Source organism: Natator depressus, chromosome 2 (genome assembly GCF_965152275.1).
Source record: "Natator depressus isolate rNatDep1 chromosome 2, rNatDep2.hap1, whole genome shotgun sequence".
NCBI lineage: Eukaryota > Metazoa > Chordata > Testudines > Cheloniidae > Natator > Natator depressus.
The window spans coordinates 241,255,888-241,282,583 of NC_134235.1; the positions used below are offsets into that span (position 1 = coordinate 241,255,888).

At 43.8% G+C, this 26,696-nt stretch overlaps 1 protein-coding gene across 3 annotated transcripts in view; it reads right to left on the reverse strand.

The window, feature by feature from the left end:
• WDR37 (WD repeat domain 37) overlaps window positions 1–10,208 on the reverse strand; it is a 65,987-nt gene extending 55,779 nt beyond the window's left edge. The window contains exons 1-2 of one of the 3 annotated variants that reach the window (XM_074946241.1): window positions 10,022–10,208; window positions 1,336–1,367 (exon numbers count right to left, since the gene is read on the reverse strand). The gene's annotated coding sequence lies outside the window, so the exon portion shown is untranslated. Of the gene's footprint in view, window positions 1–1,290; window positions 1,368–10,021 lie in introns of all 3 variants that reach the window. The other 2 variants (XM_074946242.1, XM_074946240.1) reach the window with 2 other exon arrangements.
• Window positions 10,209–26,696: the final 16,488 nt, after the last annotated feature.

Here is a 26,696-nt window from a genome sequence, read left to right on the forward strand (position 1 = left end):
GTACCAAACCCACAATGAATCTAAAATAAAACCCAGGCTACAACAGTATCTTGGCTTCACTAAAATGCTTCCACTAAGTCTCACTTGGTACTTCGCATTGCCCCCTTACTCTCTTTTATCTGTGGTTTATTAGAAGGAACTAGTCACAACCAGGTTCACAAAATCATTGGGATGCAAGGAGGAGGGAGAGAACTGGACTTTTGTGTAGGATGTTTCTCATTTCACCCAAAGTTTTTTTATCACATAAAAAGAAACTTAGTTACATATAAAAATAGGATTGATGTAGCAAACAACTCTAAGATAGACCCAACAATTTATTTTCATCAGTTTGAAATGTTTCACTTCGAGTCATTGTCCTTGATCAACAAGGATGTCTAGATAGTTGCATTGAGGTTACGCAAATCCCTTCAATGTGCACTGCTTTGGCTTATTAAAAGGTATTTCATTTTGGTAGGTCTTTACAGACTTTACAACAGTCCTTTCTAGACTTCTTTCCCCCACTAGTTCTGGCAACTGCATACCCATACATTTTACATTGGAAAAAAAAACAGACTAATAACTTGATACAGTCAACTGGGAGAAAAAAATCATTTCTCTCTGAAAAATGTGTACCTACTGTTACACCTAATATTACAGTAACTGAAAGATTAGAGGAAAACATCATTTCTCTATTATTTCAGCTTATTTTGTCCACATGATAGCATTCTAACACTTTCACTGATGATCAGTTGCACACTCTCTTTCTCATGCATCAGCACAACCACAAGACTCATGCACTACTCTGGAGACAGTTCACATGCACACTCTTCCCCAGCACTTGCATGGAAGTGTTTACTAGTACAGCAGCAGCAAAGCTGACATTGAAGAGGCAGCAGGCAAGCATGTGCATAGAGAGGGAGGGAGGGAGGGAGGGGAAATAGAAGGGAGCAGCTTAAGTACATTCAGAGTTGTTGCTCTCGTGCCCACCATAAAAACCTTTAGTAAAGGAGCAAAAAACAACAACAACAAAACCCCGATAATTAAAGATTTTTTTTTTAAATTTAAATAGTATGTGTTGGTTTTAGATTTGTTTAAACAATTAGCTAATTCAAACAGTCAAGTTGACAATATCCCTTTAAATATCCGTATGAAAACATTTTCAAAATTGTAAAAATGATTTTTTAGTCAAAAAGGTAAACATGTGATCACAATATAAGCTACATTTTCTGTGATGTAGGCTTTACAAAAAATGTCTTTGGCAATATGATCCTACAGCATAAAACAATAAAGGTGCTCATTACTGGCAGTTACCTGGATGCCCCTTATTAGGTAATGCTTTCGAACAATTAAAGTTACCTGTCCAGAGTATCAGTGTCATGTTACATATCCTATGAAAACCATATTAAATATTGATTAGTAAACAGCACATAAACCGAAGTCTTTCACATCTTTAGCAACTAAAACATGCCAGACTTAAAAAAATAACCACACGTCAATACTAAGCACCATATTTGACCCAAACAAGGAGAAAGACTTAAAATTGTCATGTTATATAGTTAGTCTGATTAGTCAAGTATATTGGCTTTTTTTCCTGCTGATTCAGGAAGTGGTATCAATGGTTTCTGAAAAGAGCCATACCCATCTCTCCTCTGCTGACAGAGCTACCTGGCTGAAGAGCCAGCATGAGTCAATGATCCACTTGCCTCCTGAACCCTGGTTCCAAACCAAACAGAACTTCTCAAAGCTAATTCTTAGTGTAAAAGGGGGACAGCTGATCAGGAATAAACAATCTGTACAGCAGTAGGATCTAATAATGCAATATTGTTAAACAGCATTCTAGCTGCATTTTAGAATGCTAATACAGATGTACTATAGAATCAGCACAATGAGTATCTATACTCATTCTGCCAAGAAGCTTCGGACAGCTCAAGTGTTACAATAAATGCCTGGATAGTATTTTCTCCCACAGTGATTTCTCAAAGCCTTGACATAATAAAGGTGTGTGTCCAACTCATTTGCTACCAATCAGCACAAGCAGGGACAAATGATGTACTCTGGAGAATAGCCTAGTTGTGAATAATCACCTATTCTTACAATGCCATATTATTCATATATTTCAATTATCCTTTCATGATACAACTAATAAACATTTTAAGATGTGAGAAAGTAAAGCCCTATCACCTACCGTTCTGTGATAAAAGTTACCATATATTGACTCAATTATAGTATTTTGTTAGAGTTGGAATAGATTTGTGTAACAAATTACTGTTGTGCTTTATTGGACGATGATGATGAAGCAGCAGTCACTAATTCAAATTAAGGTGCAAACTAGTATTAGACTTCCATTCTTTTCAGAAAGGCACTTACTGCAACAATCAACCTACTCTGCTTGCATGTTTCTTTCCTGTTGTTCAGGAGTTGAACAAGTTGTGTAATGCAAGGAAAGAATGCAAGGGGCAAGCTTGTTGCTTCAAGCCAGAGAGGAAATCCGTTTTAGGAAGTGTCAGAGTGCAGATGAAATGATTAAAGCACTGCAGCTCCTTTTTTGTTTGTTCAGAAAAACAAAAGAGTTGGGAAAAAACATGGAGGAGGTCAGGGAGAATGAAGAGTTTGTAGCAAGATCTCTTTTACCTAAGAACCAAGTTCATTTTCCCCATTCCCTGCTCAATTTTGTTAAATTCTATCTATATTGATATTGAATACTTTAGAGGGAGATTTTCAAAAGCAAATAAGGAATGTAGTAGTCCCATTACCTTTTGCTCCTAAATCCCTTAAGTACTTTTGAATATCTCCCTATCAAACATTAAGTTTCAGAATAACAACTAGCTATTTTAGTGTGCAGTACATAATGAAGTAGATCTGAAAGTTTCTTATTGTTGAACAGGAGGATAATCGCAAAAATGAAGTCCGATTAAACAGATTGATTTCAAACACTTTTAAGTCATTGTTTTCCCACAGGTCATGTTTGAAAATAAGAGTGATTAATTATTTTTTGGCAAGCCTTTCATTGTATGTGACTGATTTTGAAATTAACAAAAATTTTTAATTGAATTCCTAGCTTATGCAGTTATGTTCTCAGTGTCCATATAGCTCCAGAAATTAGTGAGAACACAACGCTTCCATTTTGAGGTACTCTGTGAACACTTTATTTTCGGGTACACTGAGCACTCGCAACTCCCTCATGAATTCAGTGGGAGTTACAAGCGTTCAGCAGATTTGAAAGTCAGGTCAACTGGCTTTTTAGGATAAAAGAATAGTTGTTTCTTCTAAATAAATACACATTTAAACATTATACCATATTAGATATCATAGTAGCAATGCTAAAGCGAAGGATAATCATTGTAAGGGTGATCAAATATTTAATCTACTTGACACTTATTACAAGACTAATTTAGTTTCAATATACATTGTAGCATATCATCATTTAGAAAACAAAATTATAGACTGCAACACAAGCACTATCAATTTCAACATTACATACACAATACATTCATTTAATTATGGCATAACTAACACTGCAGTTTTCTTTAAAAACCAGACAGTGAAAGTGTAAGCTCTCAGTAGCTATTGTGACAACATATTTACTGGCTATATCAAACTACTATATTTTTTCAGTATTCTGTTACTTTTAGAAGGGTCAGAAAGGAGAAAGGAACCTCTCCAGGGATGGTAACTGAACTTCCCATTTGGCCAGCTGACAAATTACTCTGTTAAATGCCATGACTTGAAATGCCATGGCTGGAAAAGTTAACTAGGCAGCTACTAGCCAGAGGACTCAGCCAACTAGACAAGGGCCGCTGTGAAAGACAGTAAGAGAACCCACTAGTGAAGTTCAAGAGCAATGTACTGGTGAAAAGCCCAGCCCTCATTCCCATGTTCTGAAGAGGCAGTAAATACTGCCCCAGATCCATCTCAGGGCTCCATCTTTCATTAGCCTATCTGAAATCTGTTATCCAACAACAATTATGTGGATCCCATCTTCAGAGTATCCAAGTTCTAGATAATTATATGGAAGGTAGGGAATTATTATCCCTATTTCATAGATAGAGAACTGACACAAATGGGAGATGAAATTATTTGCCCAAGGTCACACACAGCAAGTCTATAACTGCGCTAGGAATTGAAACCAGGTCTCTTGAGACTCCATCTAATGCTCTACCTCACATGATATCGACTCAGTGCCTCCCACTGTAAAGCAAAGTGACACCATCCTTTTAAATGTATGAATTTATTCTCTCTCAAGGGATTATTTTTCACCTGGAATAGTAATACAGAAGTGTTGAAGACTTTTTTAAAAAATATGGTCTCACAGTGCAGTATCTAGCCTCTGACAACGGCTAGACCTAGAAAATGTAAAATTTTGATCTATTGAAGGTGGACAAGTCTCTAAATCTACCCAGTAGACAAATTCATAGCACATCTTTATTGCTTCAATTTAACAAACAGAAATAAAGCTCACCTCTCTAGGTACAACACTGGCTATCCAACAGCACACTAGTTCATATTAATGATATTTTCATAGTCACCTGATAACTTTTCTTCAGTGAATCGCTGCCTGATATTACAGTATGTATGTAAGTGGCCTCCATGTTATTTCAACAGATTTTAATTCCTTAGAAAGATACAAACTACCTCCCTCCAAACAATTCTGGATGTCTCAAATTCATGCATCACAATGCAAATCTAACAGTAGGGTACAGTCTTCTTGTAAATCAAATGGAAAAGGGCATTGTTTTTTTTTTATGGCTACAGCTATCTGATCATCAAGAAGCAATGAGGAATCCAGGTGAACACAAAGACTATGAGTATTTGAGGAATTATTATTCTTATCGGGTAGAACTTAGGCATCTCATTCATGGGCCAGGACCTCACTGTGTTAGTGTAGCGGGGTGGTCACCCCTCTCCAGCCCTGAAGGGGTTAAAGCAGCCTTGGAGAGGGCTGTGGCTGGGAAGAGCTAGGCTGATTGGGGGAAGTAGCCACAGCTGGGGCCACGCCCCAATCAGGCCACAGCTGGCCCTATAAGAGGGCTGAGGTCCAGGAACTGTAAAGAGTCTCACCCTAGCCCTGGAGTGGGAAGGGCTAGCTGCCTGGGAACAAGGTACCTAGAGCCAGAGCACTGCTGGGGAAGGGCAAAGGGAGCTGGGGAGCTCCAGCCTGGTAAACCTGCAGGCCTTGGTAAAGGCCCAGAAGGTACTGGGGCTGCAGAGGGGGAGCCTGGGAATAAGCAGAGGCAGCTGGTCCTAACCCCTTGCCAACCATGAGTAGCCATTACACTGCAGTCTGCCACAGTGAGCAGGGGTTAGATGATGACTGGCAGTAGCTACTGAGGCAAGATGGGTTTAGAGGGTCGGGAGATCCCCTGGGAGAGGAGACCCAGAGTGTGGGGATACTGCTGGGGCAGAACCCTGAGGAAAAGGGCACCAGGGTCCAGTGGCAGGTGAGACACTGGCCAGGAGGAGGTGCCGCACCGGTGAGTCATCGCCCCGCTACAGTTAGGTACTGGATAAACAGTATCTGGGTGTTGAAAACCCTCAGTAGCTAAATTGCTATTATGCTCTTAAAATTTTATTTTTAAAAATAGACTAATCCCTAACAGCAGTAAATCTCTTGTGTGTACCTTACTTAGCTATTGGATAACTGTTTTTTATTGGTTAAACAGTTAACAAAAAACACATAACAAGGACTCTCTAAGGGTAATACTTCCCAGTAAGATCACTCAAGTACTAGCAAGAATAATCGAACATTTGTACAACACCTTGTCTCAAAGCATTTGTAAGCGCACTAACTTATCCATTATACACCACAAAAACTCAAACGCTATTCAAATGGCACACACAAACACTGTAATGTCCAATCCTCCCAACTTCAAACATTAAGTGAAACTCTAAAACTGATCAAACATAACCCAGAGAACATCCAAACTGAGCACTGCTCTTTAAATTACAAAAAGACTGTCGACTCAACACCACATTATGTAGCATTTGTCAATGAATCAGGAATAGACAACAATGACCAGTGGTTACTGGAAGAACCCCTAGCATACTGTGAGTCTCTCCTGAAAAATGCTTGATAAGGTGGCCTAGTGGATAGAGCACTAGACTGGGACTTAGAACACCAGGGTTCTACTCCCAACTCTGCCATTGACTTGCTGGGAGACCTTGGACAAGTCAATATACCTCTCTGTGCCTCAATTTTCCCATCTGACACTTACCTCCTTTGCAAAGGATGAAAAGAATATTTCTGTATTATTACAACGATCCAAGGATTCTGTCATTTTTACACTTTGGCAAGCTATGCAAGTATTACCATGTGAATAAAGGTTGTAGAGTGGTAGCCATCTTAGTCTGCATCAGCAAAAAAAACGAGGAGTACTTGTGGCACACTAGAGACTAACATTTATTTGGGCATAAGCTTTCATGGGCTAAAACCCACTTCATAGGATGCATGCAGTGGAAAATACAGTAGGAAGATATATATATATATATATATATACACACACACAACATGAAAACATACCAACTGCAACGAGACTAATCAATTGAGGTAGGCTATTAACAGCAGGAGGAAAAAAACGTTTGTAGCGATAATCAGGATGGCCCATTTAAAACAGTTGACAAGACGGTGTGAGTAACAGGAGGGGGAAAATTAATACAGGGAAATAGTTTTTACTTTGTGTAATGACCCATCCACTCCCAGTCTTTATTCAAGCCTAATTTAATGGTGTCCAGTTTGCAAATTAATTCCAGTTCTGCAGTTTCTCGTTGGAGTCTGTTTTTGAAGTTTTTTTTGTTGAAGAACTACCACTTTTAGGTCTGTAATTGAGTGACTGGGGAGGTTGAAGTGTTCTCTGACTGGTTTTTGAATGTTATAATTCTTGACGTCTGGTTTGTGTCCATTTATTCTTTCGCGTAAAGATTGTCTAGTTTGGCCAATGTATATGGCAGAGGAGCATTGCTAGAACATGATGGCATATCACATTGGTAGATGTGCAGGTGAACGAGCCTCTTATGGTGTGGCTGATGTGATGAGGTCCTATGATGGTGTCCCTTGAATAGATATGTGGACAGAGTTGGCAATGGGCTTTGTTGCAAGGATAGGTTCCTGGGTTAGTGTTTTTGTTGGGTGGTTGCTGGTGAGTATTTGGTTCAGGTTGGGGGGCTGTCTGTAAGCAAGGACTGGCCTGTCTCCCAAGCTCTGTGAGAGTGAGGGATCATCCTTCAGGATAGGTTACTACTGTTACTCACACCTTTTTGTCAACTGTTTGAAATGGCCCATCCTGATTATCACTACAAACTTTTTTTCCTCCTGCTGATAATAGCCTACCTTAATTGATTAGTCTCGTTGCAGTTGGTATAGCAACACCCATTTTTTCATGGTGTGTGTGTGTGTGTGTGTGAGAGAGAGAATCTTCCTACTCTATTTTCCACTGCATGCATCCAATGAAGTGGGTTTTAGCCCACAAAAGCTTATGCCCAAATAAATGTTAGTCTCTAAGGTGCCACAAGTACTCCTTGTTTTTCATGTGAATAAAGTATTCTGTTCCAAACCAACCACTTCATCTCATGTTCAAGAAAACAGTTTCAGTATACACAATCTATTTAAGCAAACTAAGCTTTAAAATGAAGTGCATTAGGCCACATCTCCACTGGGAAAGTATATTATATTAGACAGCACTAATATGTTTTACTTAACATGATAAATAATTTAGTAGCTAGTCGGGGAGAAAGTAAAGGGGTACGGGCCAGTACGGCGTACGGGTAAAAGGTAGCCGCCAGTACCACCCGTATCTCTGACTTTAAAGCGCTACCATAGCAGCGCTTTAAGAACTCTGCTTAAAACGCTGCCGCGGCAGCACTTTAACATGGCTGCCCTTTTTACGCCCCCCCCTCCCCGCCACTGGCTGCCCTGCCAGGTCCCTACCAGAAGGGCTGCCAATGGGGGGGGGGCGCAAAAGGGGCAGCGAAGTTAAAGCACTGCCCCTTTTGCCCCCCTGCTGCCGACGGAGTGGGAGTGGGGAAGAAGTAGCTGCCCCCGGGCTGCGATTTAAAAGGACCTGGGGCTCCTGTGAGCCAGGGAGCACAGATGGACTGGCTGGGGAATGCTGACCCCCCCCCCACCCCCCAGCTTTGCCACTTCTGGGGGGAGGGGGCAGCACAACCCCATACCGGTAAGAGCTGCATTTTACTTTCACCCCTGTAACTCGTATAGACATGGACAAGTGATCTTTAAGAACATATTAGCTGGCCATGCTTAACACTAATCTCTAGGGTTAACTACAACCAGCTAATATGTTTTTAAACAACTGTCCTCGTCCACATAAAGGACAAAGTTACATTTAATGTTTAAGACACAAAGGGCTGGTCTATACTCAAACTGGAACCAGAGTAACTAAATCAGTTTTAACTCACAGTTTTAGTGCAAATCTACATATGGATAATTATTTCAGATTAAGAGTTTCCTATTTCAGTTGAATTTAAATTGGTTAAAAAAAATTTAAATTAGATCGGAATAGGACATTATTTGAAATAAGACTTCACACAGACTTGTATTGAAACAACTTTAAAGTTGTGAATTAAAAGTGATTTAATTTGGTTCCAGTTTGTACACAAGCCTCTCATTAAAAGAGTTCCTCGTGTGATGCATTTACCTAAACAAGCTGTAGAAGAGCACACAACACAACAGAAGAGTGAGTGCAGTTTGGAAGCTGCCTAAAACTAAGTATGTTACTGATGAAACCAAGTTTCTATCATGCAAACATCATAAAAGGTACTCATTTTTTCTAAACCCACTTGATATATATATAAATGAAGTGAGATTTTGCTGCAATGAAGGAACATTTTTAACACCACACATTTATGTTTCCCTGAAAGGTTTACTCAGTGGAGTGGAAATAAATTCAAAGGAGCTATGCCAGTTCATTAGCTAAACCTTCCATGAAACAGGGTTACTGACAAGAACGTATTAAAATGATGACTACAATTAAGTGTCAACTTTTGAATTTCACAGCATTTCCAATTTGTCAAAGATAAGACAGGTAAAAGTTTTTGCTCCAAACACAACATTAGGGATACAATAACTGCATTAATTCCTGAGATACAACACTTACTCTAATCTTTATATAAAGACTTTCTATTTCCTAATTTTAGGAAGGAAATGAAACCCCACCTTTCCTTTCACTTAACAGTGTAAACGTGCTGATAACTCCTGGAAATTCATTGTGAAGCTTTCAAAGCTTAATTTATAAACACAGTTAAAAGATCTTTGTCACTTGTGGAAGAGCAATGATTTGCCTGGGTCCATAAAGTTTCTCCTCATGCCACTGCTGTACTGTATGCTAACTGAGCAGAGGCAGCACTTGACGCGGGCTGTGTATGTGGAGTCTGTTAACGCTCATTTAACTCACAGAGAAAATATAATAACGGAACTTCTTCAACGCAACTCGCCCCTCGCGGACTGGGCGTGTGGCCAGCGCTCAGCCCTGAGCAAGGGGAACGGGGGAGATTATTTCTGCCGCGGCTCAGGGCAACAACTGTAAAATCAAATAGTCGCGGACAGTGAGGAGCTGACAGAGCACGGCCAGAGTCCATCGGCAGCACGCGGGAAACCCCTCTCGTCGCAGCATTTGGGGACCCTGGCAACGTCCCTCACCCGCGGCTCAGAGCACCTGTGCCGCCCTAGCTGTGCCCCCCAGCAACACCCTCCTCCCCCTCCCTACGGCGCGCTCTCGCGCCGCCCCTCACCCACAGCCGGGGCCCGCTCAGACCCTCCCCACCATCACCCCGACCCCCGAGGGGGGGAAAGGAAGCAGCCCCCCCCTCCACCGCCGCAGAGGAATGGCGAGGGCCCCACCCCACCGGGAGAGAAGGAACGGTGTCCCGGGGAAAGGAAGCCGGCCCGGCGGAGGGGGGGGTGGGAGGGAACAGCTCTAGGATCCTCCCCCACCGGCCGCCTCGCCCATCCCGACTCCGGGGGCAGCCTCCTCGGGCGCGAAAATGGCGGAGGATCTGGGACCGGGCCGGGAGCCGAGGCCCCGGCACTCACCTGTCATCAACGGCCAGGGCCGAGTCCCAAGTGAGCGCCGCGGAGGACCCGGGACAGGAGGGCGGGCGGGGCCGGGGCCTAGCGCGGAGGGGGACGGGACACGCAGAAGGAGGCGACAGCTGGACGGAAGCGTCCCTGCACTAAGCAGCACCAAGAACGCGCTCGCAGGAGAAACCCGCCAACATCCGGCTCCGAGCGGAAGCGCCGCCTGCACCATAGCGGGGGGGGGGGGGGGGTGCGCAGAGCGTAGCTTGCAGGCAGCGCGGGGGCGGGGCAAAGGCCGTGGGCCCTTGGGCGGGGCGGGCCGAGGGCCGCCCAGCATAGATCACTGGGCAGGAATCTGACATCAGGAATCACGCCTTTCAAAACCCGGTGGGAGAGCACTTCAACCTGCCTGGCCGCCCAGTAACGGATTTAAGGGGGGCAATTTTGCAACAGAAAAGCTTCAAAAACAGATTCCAATGAGAAACTGCTGAGCTTGAATTAATATGCAAACTAGATACCATTAACTTGGGTTTGAATGGAGACTGGGAGTGGCTGGGTCATTACACGTATTGAATCTGTTTCCCCATGTTAAGTATCCTCACACCTTCTTGTCAACTGTCTAAATCGGCCGTCTTGATTATCACTACAATTTTTTTTTCTCCTGCTGATAATAGCGCCTCTTAATTAATTAGCCTCTTACAGTTTGTATGGCAATTTCCACCTTGTCTGTATGTATGTATATATATACATATATCTTCTTATTATGTGTTCCATTCTATGCAACCAACAAAGTGGGCTGTAGCCCACAAAAGCTTATGATCTAATACATTTGTTAGGGTATGTCTATACTACGAAATTAGGTCGAATTTATAGAAGTCGGTTTTGTAGAAAGCGGTTTTATAAAGTTGATTGTGTGTGTCCCCACACAAGTGCTCTAAGTGCATGTAGTCGGCGGAGTGTGTCCACAGTACCGAGGCAAACAACTTCTAGAGCGTTGCACTGTGGGTAGCTATCCCACAGTTCCTGCAGTCTCTGCCACCCATTTGAATTCTGGGTAGAAATCCCAGTGCCTGATGGGGCTAAAACATTTTCTTGGGTGGTTCTGGGTACATATCATCAGGCCCCCGTTCCCTCCCTCCCTCCGTGAAAGCAAGGGCAGACGATCGTTTTGCGCCTTTTTTCTTGAGTTACCTGTGCAGATGCCATACCACAGCAAGCATGGAGCCCGCTCAGCTAACCGTCACCGTATATCTCCCTGGGTGCTGGCAGACGTGGTACTGCATTGCTACATAGCGGCAAATTGCCTTTTGGCAGCAGACAGTGCAGTATGACTGGTAGCTGTCATCGACGTAGTCCTGGGTGCTCTTTTAATCGGACGCCTGGGCAAACATGGGAGTGACTCAGCCAAGTCATTTCCCTTGTTTCATCTTGTGGCGATTAGTCCTACCGGCAGTGCGCTGTCTTCTAACCTCCAGCCAGCAGAAGGTGATGACCAGCAGTCATACTGCACCATCTTCGGCCGAGCACCCAGGAGATGATGATGGCTAGCGGTCGTACTGCACAGTCTGCTGCCAGCAAGATGTATAAAGATAGATGAAGTGGCTCAAAACAAGAAATAAACCAGATTTGTTTTGTATTCATTTTCTCCTCCTTCCCTCTGTGAAATCAACGGCCTGCTAAACCCAGTTTTGAGTTCTATCCTTGAGGGGGCCATTTAGTTTCTCGCAAAGCCACCCCCTTTGTTGATTTTAATTTGGGGGGAGGGATAGCTCAGTGGTTTGAGCATTGGCCTGCTAAACCCAGGGTTGTGAGTTCAGTCCTTGAGGGGGCCATTTAGGGAACTGGGGCAAAAATTGAGGATTCGTCCTGCTTTGAGCAGGGGGTTGGACTAGATGACCTCCTGAGGTCCCTTCCAACCCTGATATTCTATGATTCCCTGTAAGCCAACCCTGTAAGCCATGTCATCAGTCGCCCCTCCCTCCGTCAGGGCAACGGCAGACAATTGTTCTGCACCTTTTTTCTGTGCAGACGCCATACCATGGCAAGCATGGAGCCCGCTCAGATCACTTTGGCAATTAGGAGCACATTAGACACCACGCGCATTATCCAGCAGTATATGCAGCACCGGAACCTGGCAAAGCGATACTGGGCGAGTAGGCGACGTCAGTGCGGTGACGTGAGTGATGAGGACATGGACACAGATTTCTCTGAAAGCATGAGCCCTGCCAATGCATGCATCATGGTGCTAATGGGCAGGTTCATGCGGTGGAATGCCGATTCTGGGCTCGGGAAACAAGCACAGACTGGTGGGACTTCATAGTGTTGCAGGTCTCGGACGATTCCCAGTGGTTGCAAAACTTTCGCATGCGTAAGGGCACTTTCATGGAACTTTGTGACTTGCTTTCCCCTGCCCTGAGGTGCAAGAATACCAAGATGAGAGCAGCCCTCACAGTTGAGAAGCGAGTGGCAATAGCCCTGTGGAAGCTTGCAACGCCAGACAGCTACCGGTCAGTCGGGAATCAATTTGGAGTGGGCAAATCTACTGTGGGGGCTGCTGTGATGCAAGTAGCCAACGCAATCAATGATCTGCTGATATCAAGGGTAGTGACCCTGGGAAATGTGCAGGTCATAGTGGATGGCTTTGCTGCAATGGGATTCCCTAACTGTGGTGGGGCCATAGACGGAACCCATATCCCTATCTTGGCACCGGAGCACCAAGCCGGCGAGTACATAAACCGCAAGGGGTACTTTTCAATAGTGCTGCAAGCTCTGGTGGATCACAAGGGACGTTTCACCAACATCAACGTGGGATGGCCGGGAAAGGTACATGACGCTCGCATCTTCAGGAACTCTGGTCTGTTTCAAAAGCTGCAAGAAGGGACTTTATTCCCAGACGAGAAAATAACTGTTGGGGACGTTGAAATGCCTATATGTATCCTTGGGGACCCAGCCTACCCCTTAATGCCATGGCTCATGAAGCCATACACAGGCAGCCTGGACAGTAGTCAGGAGCTGTTCAACTACAGGCTGAGCAAGTGCAGAATGGTGGTAGAATGTGCATTTGGACATTTAAAAGCGTGCTGGCGCAGTTTACTGACTCGGTTAGACCTCAGAGAAACCAGTATTCCCACTGTTATTACTGCTTGCTGTGCGCTCCACAATATCTGTGAGAGTAAGGGGGAAGACGTTTATGGCAGGGTGAGAGGTTGAAGCAAATCGCCTGGCTGCTGGTTTCACACAGCCAGACACCAGGGCGGTTAGAAGAGCACAGGAGGGCGCGGTGCGCATCAGAATAGCTTTGAAAACCAGTTTCATGACTGGACAGGCTACGGTGTGAAAGTTCTGTTTGTTTCTCCTTGATGAAACCCCCCGCCCCTTGGTTCACTCTACTTCCCTGTAAGCTAACCACCCTCCCCTCCTCCCTTCGATCACCGCTTGCAGAGGCAATAAAGTCATTGTTGCTTCACATTCATGCATTCTTTATTCATTCATCACACAGATGGGAGATAACTACCAAGGTAGCCCAGGAGGGGTGGTGGAGGAGAGAAGCACCAGGAGGGGTGGTGGTGGAGGGAAGGACAAGGCCACACAGCACTGTAAAAGTTTAAAACTTATTGAATGCCAGCCTTCTGTTGCTTGGGCAATCCTCTGGGGTGGAGTGACCGGAGGCCCCCCACCGCGTTCTTGGGCGTCTGGGTGAGGAGGCTATGGAACTTGGGGAGAAGGGCGGTTGGTTACACAGGAGCTGTAGCAGCGGTCTGTGCTCCTGCTGCCTTTCCTGCAGCTCAACCATACGCTGGAGCATATTGGTTTGATCTTCCAGCAGCCTCAGCATTGAATCCTGCCTCCTCTCATCACGCTGCCACCATCTTTCAGCTTCAGCCCTCTCTTCAGCCCACCACCTCTCCTCCTGGTCATATTGTGCTTTCCTGCACTCTGACGTTGTCTGCCTCCACGCATTCGTCTGTGCTATGTCAGTGTGGGAGGACAGCATGAGCTCAGAGAACATTTCATCACGAGTGCGTTTTTTTCGCCTTCTAATCTTCACTAGCCTCTGGGAAGGAGAAGATCCTGTGATCATTGAAACACGTGCAGCTGGTGGAGAAAAAAAAAAAAAAGAGGCAGTAGTATTTAAAAAGACATTTTCTAGAACAATGGCTACGCTCTTTCACGGTAAACCTTGCTGTTAACATTAAATACACAGCACATGTGCTTTCGTTCCAAGGTCGCATTTTGCCTCCCCCCACCACATGGCTAGCCCCTCAACCCTCCCATGGCTAACAGCGGGGAACATTTCTGTTCAGCCACAGGCAAACAGCCCAGCAGGAATGGGCACCTCTGAATGTCCCCTTAAGAAAAGCACCCTATTTCAACCAGGTGACCATGAATGATATCACTCTCCTGAGGATAACACAGAAAGATAAAGAACGGATGTTGTTTGAATGCCAAACATACACTGCAATGCTTTGTTCTACAATGATTCCCAAGTACGCGCTACTGGCCTGGTGTGGTAAAGTGTCCTACCATGGTGGGTGGAATAAGGCTGCCCTCCCCAGAAACCTTTTGCAAAGGCTTTGGGAGTACATCCAGGAGAGCCGCAAATGCCAGGACAAATTAATCATTAAACATGCTTGCTTTTAAATCATGTACAGTATTTTAAAAGGTACACTCACCAGAGGTCCCTTCTCTGCCTGGCGGGTCCGGGAGGCAGCCTTGGGTGGGTTCGGGGGGGACTGCCTCCAGGTCCAGGGTGAGAAACAGTTCCTGGCTGTCGGAAAAACTGGTTTCTCCACTGGCTTGCTGTGAGCTATCATCATCATTTTCCTCGTCCCCAAAACCTGCTTCTGTGTTGCCTCCATCTCCATTGAAGGAGTCAAACAACACGGCTGGGGTAGTGGTGGCTGAACCCCCTAAAATAGCGTGCAGCTCATCACAGAAGCATCATGTTTGGGGCTCTGACCCGGAGCGGCCGTTTGCCTCTCTGGTTTTCTGGTAGGCTTGCCTCAGCTCCTTAAGTTTCACGTGGCATTACTTCGGGTCCCTGTTATGGCCTCTGTCATTCATGCCCTGGGAGATTTTGACAAATGTTTTGGCATTTCGAAAACTTGAACATAGTTCTGATAGCACGGATTCCTCTCCCCATACAGCGATCAGATCCCGTACCTCCCGTTTGGCCCATGCTGGAGCTCTTTTGCAATTCTGGGACTCCATCATGGTCACCTCTGCTGATGAGCTCTGGCCAGCGTGGCAAGCTGCAGGTGACCATGCAAACAGGAAATTGACATTCAAAAGTTCGCGGGCCTTTTCCTGTCTACCTGGCCAGTGCATCTGAGTTGAGAGTGCTGTCCAGAGCGGTCACAATGGAGCACTCTGGGATAGCTCCCGGAGGCCAATACCGTCTAATTGCGTCCACAGTACCCGAAATTCGACCCGGCAAGGCCGATTTAAGCACTAATCCACTTGTCAGAGGTGGATTAAGGAAATCGATTTTAAGAGCCCTTTAAGTCGAAAAAAAGGCCTTCATCGTGTGGACAGGTGCAGGTTTACATCGATTTAACGCTGCTAAATTCGACCTAAACTCCTAATGTAGACCAGGGCTAAGTCTCTAAGGTGCCACAAGTACGCCTGTTCTTTTTGCGGATACAGACTAACATGGCTGCTGCTCTGAAACAGTAAAGATCACGTGACCAGGAGGCTGACCTCTACAGTGGTCGGGCCCCAGGTAGCCGCAGACGCATCGAGAAGACAGGGCAGCCCGCTGGCTGATAGGAGCCAGTGGCTCCATCCCAGCGGGGCAACGTGTGCACACGCCAAGCCAGAGGCTAGATGTACAATGGGCACCTCAGAGAGGTGTTATCAATTAATAACTGTTTATCACAGTGTAGCCCCCAACCCAACCCAGGTGATCCCAGCAGCCTGGGTAGACCCTGCCTAAACTGAGAGTAGGGATCAGACAAATGCAGTATAGACTTATTGTCATTATCCCCAAACATTAACAACATAGGGCGTTGAGCAGGAAGGGTAGCTTGGGGCAGCTCAGCAAGCTGGGACGTGGTGTGTAGGGGCTGGCAGGATGTGCTCCAGAGTCAAGGCTTTAATCACACACAATCTACATCTGCCCCAGACTGAGGGGTATTCACTACCTCTACTCCCATGGGTTGCATCAGAAGCCCATTAATAAAGGGCAATGTTAACTATTTAATTGCTGATCAAAGCATATAAGAAAGGAGGCAGATTATTATGGAGGTGCTACTCATAGCTCGATAGTTAAGGAGTTTGGCATTAAAAGCAGGAATGCCATCTCTTTCAGTTTGTCATCCCCAGACTTACAGGACTTACTCTGAGCACACAGTGAATTTTCTGAGAATTTACAAATTCATTAATTAGTTAGTTTAATTTTAAAATGTGGCCTTTAAGAAATATAGCACCCTGGATCAGACTTTTCCCCCAAATGATGGTTAATAATGGAATAATAAAAACTCTTCAAGTCTGCCCTATTGTTAAAACTCATTGAAATCTTGTACATAGGCTCTATTTGAATAAATATGTAAGGATTAATGGTCATTTATGGTTATTATGTTTTGTAACAAAGTTGATCCTTCAGCAGAAGCTGAACTACAATGATCTACTTCAGAGGAGTCCATGAAGAAATACCATCTTTCAAAATGACTATGGTCTCCTATTGATCTCAATGGAACTGTGGACACAGGCAACTGTCCCTTAAGCTGCCTTTTTGAAAACATGCTAAAGAAGTAGAAATGCATAGTTAGGACCCCCAGACAACCTTAACTCTGCCTTCTAATGACACATGAAGGGAAATAAGATCTAGTGTGTCTTTAAATATAAATTTAAATTTGTGTGGGAATACAGACACTATAATGCCTTAAAATAGTGGATGATGTTATTATGGCATAAAGTTAATTTTGTCGAGGTGCCCTAATTGCACATTTCCATACCTGAATGGATTTTGGTTCGTTTTAAATTTAATCTTAACTCTGATTTTCTTGGGTTTACAATATTTAGGAATAATCCTAGTAATATATTTTATCTAAAATACAGATCTATAATTCCAACCCTGTTAACTCCATTTTAATTGTTAGGGAATCACATTATGATCTGTGCAATGTATTATAATAGGCATTTTAAATGAGTGGAGCTTGGAATACTACCTCTACCTTTTTTTGCCCAATTCAGCTCTCCTACCTCCTCTTCTGAATGCATAGCACAAAATATGTATTGCAGTAAGGAAGTAATAACTCTCCTGACCATAGCTACAGTGCAGCCTGAATTATCCCAACTGTGATTTTCCCAGTCTTCTGTTATTCAAGCACCAGCTATCCCATCTTCAATTATATCTCAATTATCCTAATGCCCCTGCTGTTTGAACCACAAGTTACCCCTACTCCAATTACCCCAGGCACTACCATACTATAATTACCCCTGTGATGCTGGCAGACTAGTTGCCAGCTCAGGCCAAAGCCCCAGGTCAATTCACTTGTGCATTAGTATAGATCAAAGTAATTGTTAAATGTATAAGAGTGTATTTGTGTTTAAACTTCATGAAAACTAATGGGAAGTTGCTAGCATTGTTTTCACTTATCTGTATGCTGTTATAATGTAATAACATTTACATTATGAATACCCCTTTAACTAAATAACCCATCAACTGAGAAAGAAGCCTTGTGAAATGCAGCTGAAGAACTGTAACAGAAAAGTGCTAATTTCAAAACAAGTGGTCATCGTGTGTGATGATCAGAGGCCAAAGACTCAAAATGCATTCCTCACAGTCCATCATCAAACGAAAAGCCCATGGCGGTAGTGAAACAGCTGGTTTCTGTGAGAAGAAGCTATAAGTATGGATTCAAGGAAAGATCCTGCATCTCTGGACTGTTTGGATTCTAACAAGGCAGAACAACTGAATGAGAAAACTGAGATCTCTGGAGTTATTCTGGGTGGCCCTGAGAGACTTTTGGAAAACTGGCAGATTACCACATCTCTGCAACCATTGGGAATTATAGACTGAGTCACCTGTGCATATATTTTTACCTGCTTTAACCTCAATAACTTTCACTTTATTTTCTTAGCTAATAAACGTTCAGTTAGTTCACTATAGAATTAGCTATCAGCATTGTCTTTGTTGTAAGATCCAGAGTACCAATTGATTTGAGGTAAATGACTGACCTCTTGGAACTGGGAGCAACCTGATGTGATGTGATTTTTGGTATAAGTGACCTTTTATCACAAAGGCCAGTTTGTCTGGGTGGTAAGTGTCTAAGAGGACCGTCTGTGACTCAGTGGTAAGACTGGTATAGTGATCCAAGAGTTCACATTTGTTAGTGGCTTGGGAAATCTAATTATAGAACACACCACCAGTTTAAGGTGTCTGCCCAGTTTTCTGACAGTCTGCCCTGAGGTAGGCACTCTCAGTTGTGAGCCACACCATACACTGTGATAACCCCTTCACTCCAAGTATTTCCACCTGCATATGGATTCATCCAGAAATTAAAAAGCAGACCACAAGATTCCATATTTGGTGAAGGCTTTAGAAACATGTGGTGCATCCCTCTCCCATTGAGCCCATACTCTGAGTCCTGGGGCAGGTATCCTTGAGAGTGTTCGTTCTCTCTCTCTCTCTACCCTGCTGCCCCTCGCCCCCATGGAACAACGGCAACAGGATGATGCAGGATTTGTAAATGGAAGCAGAATCAGGCCCTATAGCAATAAGGGGAGGATAAGGAATGTAACAACCACCCCTGTGGTACTTAGGGACCTGGGAACCAGAGAGAGGACATTCTGCAGAAAATACTAGGGAGCAGAACTGCAGCTATTACTGCTTCTCAGCCTTAACCACCATGTAGCAAAACAGACACTCCCTCCTTTCCTTTTTCCTGAATGGCCACATCTAACACTGCAGAGTAGCTTGGCTTTGGACTTAGGAAGCTAAGTAGAGGATCTGGAGGGAGAGCTGCATTTCCTGGGCTCAAGTTCTTCAAACTTGCTAAAGGAAGGCGGCAAAGCCCCCTCTGTTCAGTGTTCAAGCATTAGAAGAGAGAGAGCCAAGACAATGCAGCTTTATTCCTTCCTCCACATCAACAGTCCTTTCTTGTCAAGCACTTCTTCAAAGTAGTGTTCTCTAGGTTCCTACACGTAAGCATACCAGAGACTACAGCTTCTCAATAAGGGGTACTATCTATTGTAACATCCCCTTTACCATATCTAAGATAGCAAAATTAAACGAATACCATAACCTGCTTAAATAGTTAGATTTTAAGGGAAAGCAACAGACTCTCTCATCATACAATTTAACATTAGTGGGGAGGTTTCTTTTGATTAACTCTTAACTTGCTTGGCAACTAAGAGATTTTCCACAATTTAACATTAGTGGAGGGTTTGGGAGGTTTGTTCTTTCACACCTTAGAATTGTACAAGGTCCTGTCTACATCTTACAGGTGGTTGAATATTAGAAACAGTGCGAGTCTTTCTTGTGATGACAAGAGATTGCCTTGCAGTTGGTTCTTTGGGTAGTGTGGTGTTTTGAGAGTCTGTCAGTCTCTTGTTAGCCTGTATTCCTTCCGTGTCCTGCTGATCAAGTGTCAGTAGAGTGCATATTTCACCATCCTCTAAGGACATGTTTTTGTCTTGCGTTTATAGTGGGTAAACGTATTCGTTTGTGACTTCGGTGCAATACATGCCAATGCATAGCTACGTTATATGAATGAGGGTTTATCTGTTCAACAAGCATAGCTTGCTTCCAAAGGGCATGATTTGTTCTGAGGCAATAACGTGATCCTAAGAAGGTCTCCCAGCTGTAATTCAGGGAGGTCTTGTCTTAGCTTTGTAGGCTCTGGCTTTTGCATGTCTCTCTTCCTTTTTGTCTGTTGCTCCTTCCACCACTACCGGTTGTAGTAATGGAAAGATTGTAAGAAACAGGATACACATGCGGCTTGAAATCAAGCTGTGTACCAGATTGTTATTAAATCCTTCTGTGGGCGTGTTACTGCATTCAAGAATGGGCTGCCATAACATTTCTTTGCTTTTTTCAGCTTTCTTTAGTAGAGTCTTAGCAATTTTAACTGTCAATTCAGCTTTGCCACTTTACAGGCTGTATTATGGTGATGGTGTGATATGAACAAATTTCCATTCCTGGGTAAATTGCACAAACATAGTTTAGGATGCCAGGTGTTATAGTTCAAGCAAGGGGAAGCTAAAAACAAATGTGTTTCCTTTAAGAAGATCTCAGGGAAGGAACAGTCTTCAAGTTCATAAGGTCCTTCCCTCAAGACTCTGGTTCACAGCTCCCAACCTTAGAGTCATCAAACAAAGCCCCCAGGGCCCAGTCAGATGAGTCCCCTGGAACCTAAGACCATGACCTGCAAAGCTTCTAGTCACCTCTCTCTTGCCCAGATTCCCTTTCTTGTTTAAATAACTGTGATGCTTCAAAAGGGAACTCAGAGTTATGAAGTACCTCACCATTACCTGTCTTTAGTGTGAAACAATACTGTCTGTGCCTACTGTGGTTTAGCTCCCTGAAACTAACAATCTTTGGTGCCACAACTACTCACTTCCTCACCCTCTCTGTAAGTACACATGAACACCAGAGCACTCCCTGCAGTATCCAGCCCCTGTCACCGGACACTAACAGTGATTACCAGGTAAGCTGTCCCCAAAGAGACAGTGTATATACAGCTTGATTAGTACAAATCAGGATCAGGTCCTTCACAATAGCACAACTCTGTAAACTAATTACAGTGAAAACAAATGTAAGTTTAACAACAGAAATTAAGATTTAAGAGATCGTGAGCGAGAAGAACAGGTTACATGTAAAACAAAAAGGTGTAACATGCTTCAAGTCTAAACTTAATTTTTAACAGGCTAAAATCCTTGTTGAAAGCAATTTCTCACCTAACACCTCCCAGCGCCCTGGCCAAGATCCGACTTTCATAAATGCCGAAAGCATTTTTTGCCTTTTTGCTTCCTGAGTGAAGGATGACAAAGTGTCTTTTTCCTTCACCTTATATTTCTCAAAATTCATTATTTCTCCCCCAAAGACAGGCTGATGCCTGTTTCCTTTCAGGGCTTCTGGCTTCAAGATGTCTTTCCATAGCCCTGTTTTTTCACATCTCCCGGTAGACCTGTTTTTCCTGTTGACTTTCACATGTAAATGGGACTTCCATTATATTGGCTTTACAATGCCAATTTACATCAGAGATAGACATACTTTGTCTGCCAGACAAAGCATTTGTCAACTATATATTTGCAATGTGTCTGCATAACTTTAATATAAATCAGTATATACATTTCACAGTGATATTAATGACCAGCGTGATCCTAGCTTTCAATTAAGATCACTCTATAATGATGCTGCCTTTGGTGGGATACTTCTGTTCAGGACAAATTGCTTAGAGGCAGGGCAGTTACAGGCCAAGGCTGGGGTTTCTCCACTTCTAAGGCACACCAAACCAGCCAGCCAGAGAGGACTTTGGTTTTACCCCACTGGCTAACCATAAGTCACACAAGCAATTCCCTTAAACACTCCAGTTTCCTAGTATCACCACCAGTGCCACTCATTATGAGGACGAATGAGTATGAAAACCAATGCCCCAGGAAAAGAAAAAAGGTTCTCCTGATCCCAAAGGACCAAGCCCTTATACGAAGTAGATCTTACCTACAATCACACTGTTGCCAATCCTTTAGAATATATCTTATTCATAAAAGGAAGAAGATATAGATAAGAGCTAGATTTGGTTAAATGGAATCAATTACATACAGTAATGGCAAAGTTCTTGGTTCAGGCTTGTAGCAGTGATGGAATAAACTGCAAGTTCAAATCAAGTCTCTGGAGTACATCCACAGCTGGGATGGGTCATCCAGTCCTTTGTTCAGAGCTTCATTTTTCAGCAAAAACAACAAGGAGTCTGGTGGCACCTTAAAGACTAAGATTTATTTGAGCATAAGCTTTTGTGTGTAAAACTTCAGATGCTACCCCCCGATAGTTTTCAGCAAGGTTCCTCCAGAAGTAAGAAGCAGGACTGAAGATAAGATGGAGGGGTTTTCATGGCCTTTTATACTCTTTGCCCGTGGAAGGACACTCCTTTGTTCTGACTATGGAAAAAAATCACAGCAAGAGGGAGTTTGGAGTCACATGGGCAAGTCATATGTCCATGCAGGACTCAGTTCTTTACAGGCCAATGCCCTTGTTTACATGTTAGTTTGAGCGTTCCCAGGAAATCTCAGATGTGGATTGGTGTCTCCCAAAGTTCATTGTAAGTTAACTGTTTCTTGATTGGGCACTTACTGAGAATAATCCTCTCTCAAGAAGATGACCAAATGCTTCATTGAGGCTACTTGGAATCAAATACATTTGAGATACAAGTACATAGCCCATATTCATAACTTCAAATACAAAAATGATACACATGTAAAGCCAGCATAATTATAACCAGCAAATCATAACCTCTTCATAGACACCTCACACAACAACCTTTGTACAATATTTGCTGCAAATATATAACAGTGGTTGAAACAATTATCTATACATTTACAGTTCATGTCAATAACTTCACACACACGACTTTATAAATAAATACTATTACAGCAAAGTGTTAGATGCAGTGAGTTTGTCAAGCCTGATAGAAGTTGCTGTTACAGAACAGTGAACCCTTTGCCAGTTGGCATCAGGGGGTTCTTAGGGTCACAGCAGCCCCAGGGCAGGACAGGGGGCCTCCTTGATTACATCTAAGTTGTTCTAGTTGTAGGCTCCAGCCTGTTCCTTAAAAGGCTGGTACACTCCTTCACACCATGTCTGCTGAAATGTTTCATTGCTTTGTCTATGACAATTGCTGTGGTAGTGTTTGACAGTTTGTCTAGTTTGTCCCAGAAGTCTGAATAGTAATCTACAATAATGAAATAGTTTGTGCGGTGTTGGTGAAAAGGTCCATTCCTACTTTGCTCCAAGTCTGCAGGGGATGCTTCATATTTTTTCCGCACACACATTTTTTTGTTTTGTTTTGCTGCTTGGCCTGCATTTCCCACACGTATCACATCTTCTCATCTTTTGTCACGTATGGCCAGTATATGGCATCCCTAGCTTTCCAGATACAGGCTTCTATTCCGGAATGGTTCAGATGTATTCTGGAGAGAATTTCTGTTCTCAATGGTCTGGATAGTATGATTTGTCTGCCTTTATATAGGATGCTATACTATATATTCAGCTCATCTTGACAGATCCAGTATTCTTGAAAGGCAGGTGACAAGGTTTCCCCTTTGGTGTCTGGCCAGCCTGACAGAATGACTGACATGAACACTAGTAAATCACTGTCTTGTATAGTTTGTTCACGGATTCTTTTCAGCCTTGAAAATGGCACATAAATGGCTTGGCTGATACCTTAGTGATAGTGATCTTGATACAAACGCTACCATCTTTCCCTTTTGTGGGAGTAATGTTCCAAGCCCTGGTTGCCTCTTCATTCACATCATAGTATTTCAGGATGGGGTATTTGGTCACCAGCTCCTTGATACGTGAGAGGACTGCATCATGTTGCGGTAACCATGTCCACACTGAATCATACCTCAGGGGTTCACACACATCTGAAAGACTTGATGAAACTTTGTCAGCTAGTTTACAAATCCTAACAGTCTCTGAGCTGATTTGATATTCTTAGGTGTGGGCATCTGTTTTACTACATTTATCTTTTGGGGGTTAAGTTGTAGCCCATGGGTAGTCGGTGAGTGTCTAATGTATGCTACTGCAATCAATTTCATGTTGTTTCACTTTGCTTCTCTTTCTAGCAAGCAGATAAGGTTGTGGCCAAGATCTGCCACAGCTTCCACCACACTATCTCCACATCCAGACACCAGAATGTCATCAGCCATGGTTCTGATCCTTGTGAGCCCTCTTAGTATGTCTTGCTGGGTGCACTGATATTCTTCCACTTCAGGTTTCATTCCAAACATCACTCTCAATCTGTATCTACCTATTGGTGTCCAAAACGTGGTGAGTTAGCTGCTTACCTTATCCAGTAGCACTTTCAAATGTCTGGCATCAAGTACTGTACTGAGAATATTTTTGTTTTTGCCAAGTCAGATATTTCTTCAATAGTAAACATTTGCTAGTAAGCTCTTTTTAGTAGGTTTCAGAGTAACAGCCGTGTTAGTCTGTATTCGCAAAAAGAAAAGGAGTACTTGTGGCACCTTAGAGACTAACCAATTTATTTGAGCATGAGCTTTCGTGAGCTACAGCTCACTTCATCGGATGCATACTGTGGAAACTGCAGAAGACATTATATACACAGAGACCATGAAACAATACCTCCTCCCACCCCACTCTCCTGCTGGTAATAGCTTATCTAAAGTGATCATCAAGTTGGGCCATTTCCAGCACAAATCCAGGTTTTCTCACCCTCCGCCCCCATACACACACACAAACTCACTCTCCTGCTGGCAATAGCTCATCCAAACTGACCACTCTCCTTACAATGTGCATGATAACCAAGGTGGGCCATTTACAGCATAAATCCAAGTTTAACCAGAACGTCTGGGGGGCGGGGGGGGGGTAGGAAAAAACAAGGGGAAATAGGCTACCTTGCATAATGACTTAGCCACTCCCAGTCTCTATTTAAGCCTAAATTAATAGTATCCAATTTGCAAATGAATTCCAATTCAGCAGTTTCTCGCTGGAGTCTGGATTTGAAGTTTTTTTGCTGTAAGATAGCTACCTTCATGTCTGTGATTGCGTGACCAGAAAGATTGAAGTGTTCTCCGACTGGTTTATGAATGTTACAATTCTTGACATCTGATTTGTGTCCATTTATTCTTTTACGTAGAGACTGTCCAGTTTGACCAATGTACATGGCAGAGGGGCATTGCTGGCACATGATGGCATATATCACATTGGTGGATGTGCAGGTGAACGAGCCTCTGATAGTGTGGCTGATGTTGTTAGGCCCTGTGATGGTGTCCCCTGAATAGATATGTGGGCACAGTTGGCAACGGGCTTTGTTGCAAGGATAGGTTCCTGGGTTAGTGGTTCTGTTGTGTGGTATGTGGTTGTTGGTGAGTATTCGCTTCAGGTTGGGGGGCTGTCTGTAGGCAAGGACTGGCCTGTCTCCCAAGATTTGTGAGAGTGTTGGGTCATCCTTCAGGATAGGTTGTAGATCCTTAATAATGCGTTGGAGGGGTTTTAGTTGGGGGCTGAAGGTGACGGCTAGTGGCGTTCTGTTATTTTCTTTGTTAGGCCTGTCCTGTAGTAGGTGACTTCTGGGAACTAAGGATCTACAACCTATCCTGAAGGATGACCCAACTTGATGATCACTTTAGATAAGCTATTACCAGCAGGAGAGTGGGGTGGGAGGAGTTATTGTTTCATGGTCTCTGTGTATATAATGTCTTCTGCAGTTTCCACAGTATGCATCCGATGAAGTGAGCTGTAGCTCACGAAAGCTCATGCTCAAATAAATTGGTTAGTCTCTAAGGTGCCACAAGTACTCCTTTTCTCTTTTTAGTACTTCGTTTAAATTGCTCAGGTTTGTGTAAATGTACAGCTTGCCTGGCCGGGGCGCCGGAACAAGAGGAGGTCAGGGCCCCACCATTTTAAAAGTGGAAAGGCTGTACCCTCTCATATTTTACTGGCCCTAAGGGCAAGGACAAAGGGGAAGGGGTGTAGAGGAATGAGTGGAGGGCTGGTCTTGGGGGAAGAGGCGTTACAGGAGCAGGACCTCAGGGGAAGGGGAAGTGCAAGGGTGGGGCCTCAGGAAGATGGGGTGGCATGAGAACAGGGCCTCGGGGGAATGGATGGCATGAGAGTGGGGACTCAGGGAGAAGGGGCGGTGCGGGGGGGATGGGGCCATGGTTCAGGTGCCCGTGGCCCCCCTACTTTTAGGGAGTTTCTGCCACTCCTGTGCCCGGCTTCATTGCTACCATGCTGCTTATCCAACTTGTGGGCCCTGACTCCAGCAACGATGCCTTCTTCTTCCATTTGCTTTATTGGTCCTATTATGTTTTTCTTAGATTACAATGTGTACTCTGCAAGGTAGGCGCTGTTCTGGTTGAATCATTTGATCGGTTTCCAGGTGTTACACGCCTGGAGGACATCCCAGTCCTTCAAATTATTTTGGTAATCTTTCAGCAGCTTTGCTGATGCCACAGTGCATTGTCTGCCAGATATGGGGTTTGTTTTTTTTTTATTTTGCTTGTGTCTATTATATTGTTTGTCTCAGGTTTAGTGTCACAGGGTTCAAGCATTCACATGTTTTAGCTGAGAGCTGTGTTGTTTGTACTACGAGACATTTCATCCTGTACAAGCAGAATAACAAGGAACAGTAATTTTCTTTGTCCTAGTGGTGTTATGATCATGCCATCAGATAATTTTAATATGACTTTCCTGTCGATGTCCTGTTCGTTTGTGTGCTGGTGCCTTGTAGTTGCATCTGGTGTTAGTCTGAGCTTTACAAATCTTGATTTTTCTGTTTTGCACTTCATTAAATGTCATATATGCAAAATCCCATCCTCAGCATCATTGCTTGCTTCCTTGATATTGTGCATTTCTTGTCTGTAAGCTTGGGCTTATTGATTTATCTTGCCACAGCTACTGCATGTGACCCCCATATTCAGGGCATTTTCCGTTATAATATTTTTCTCCAAAATATTCACAAGTCTTTTTTTCCATTTTGTTTATTTCCTGTGCTTTGTATTT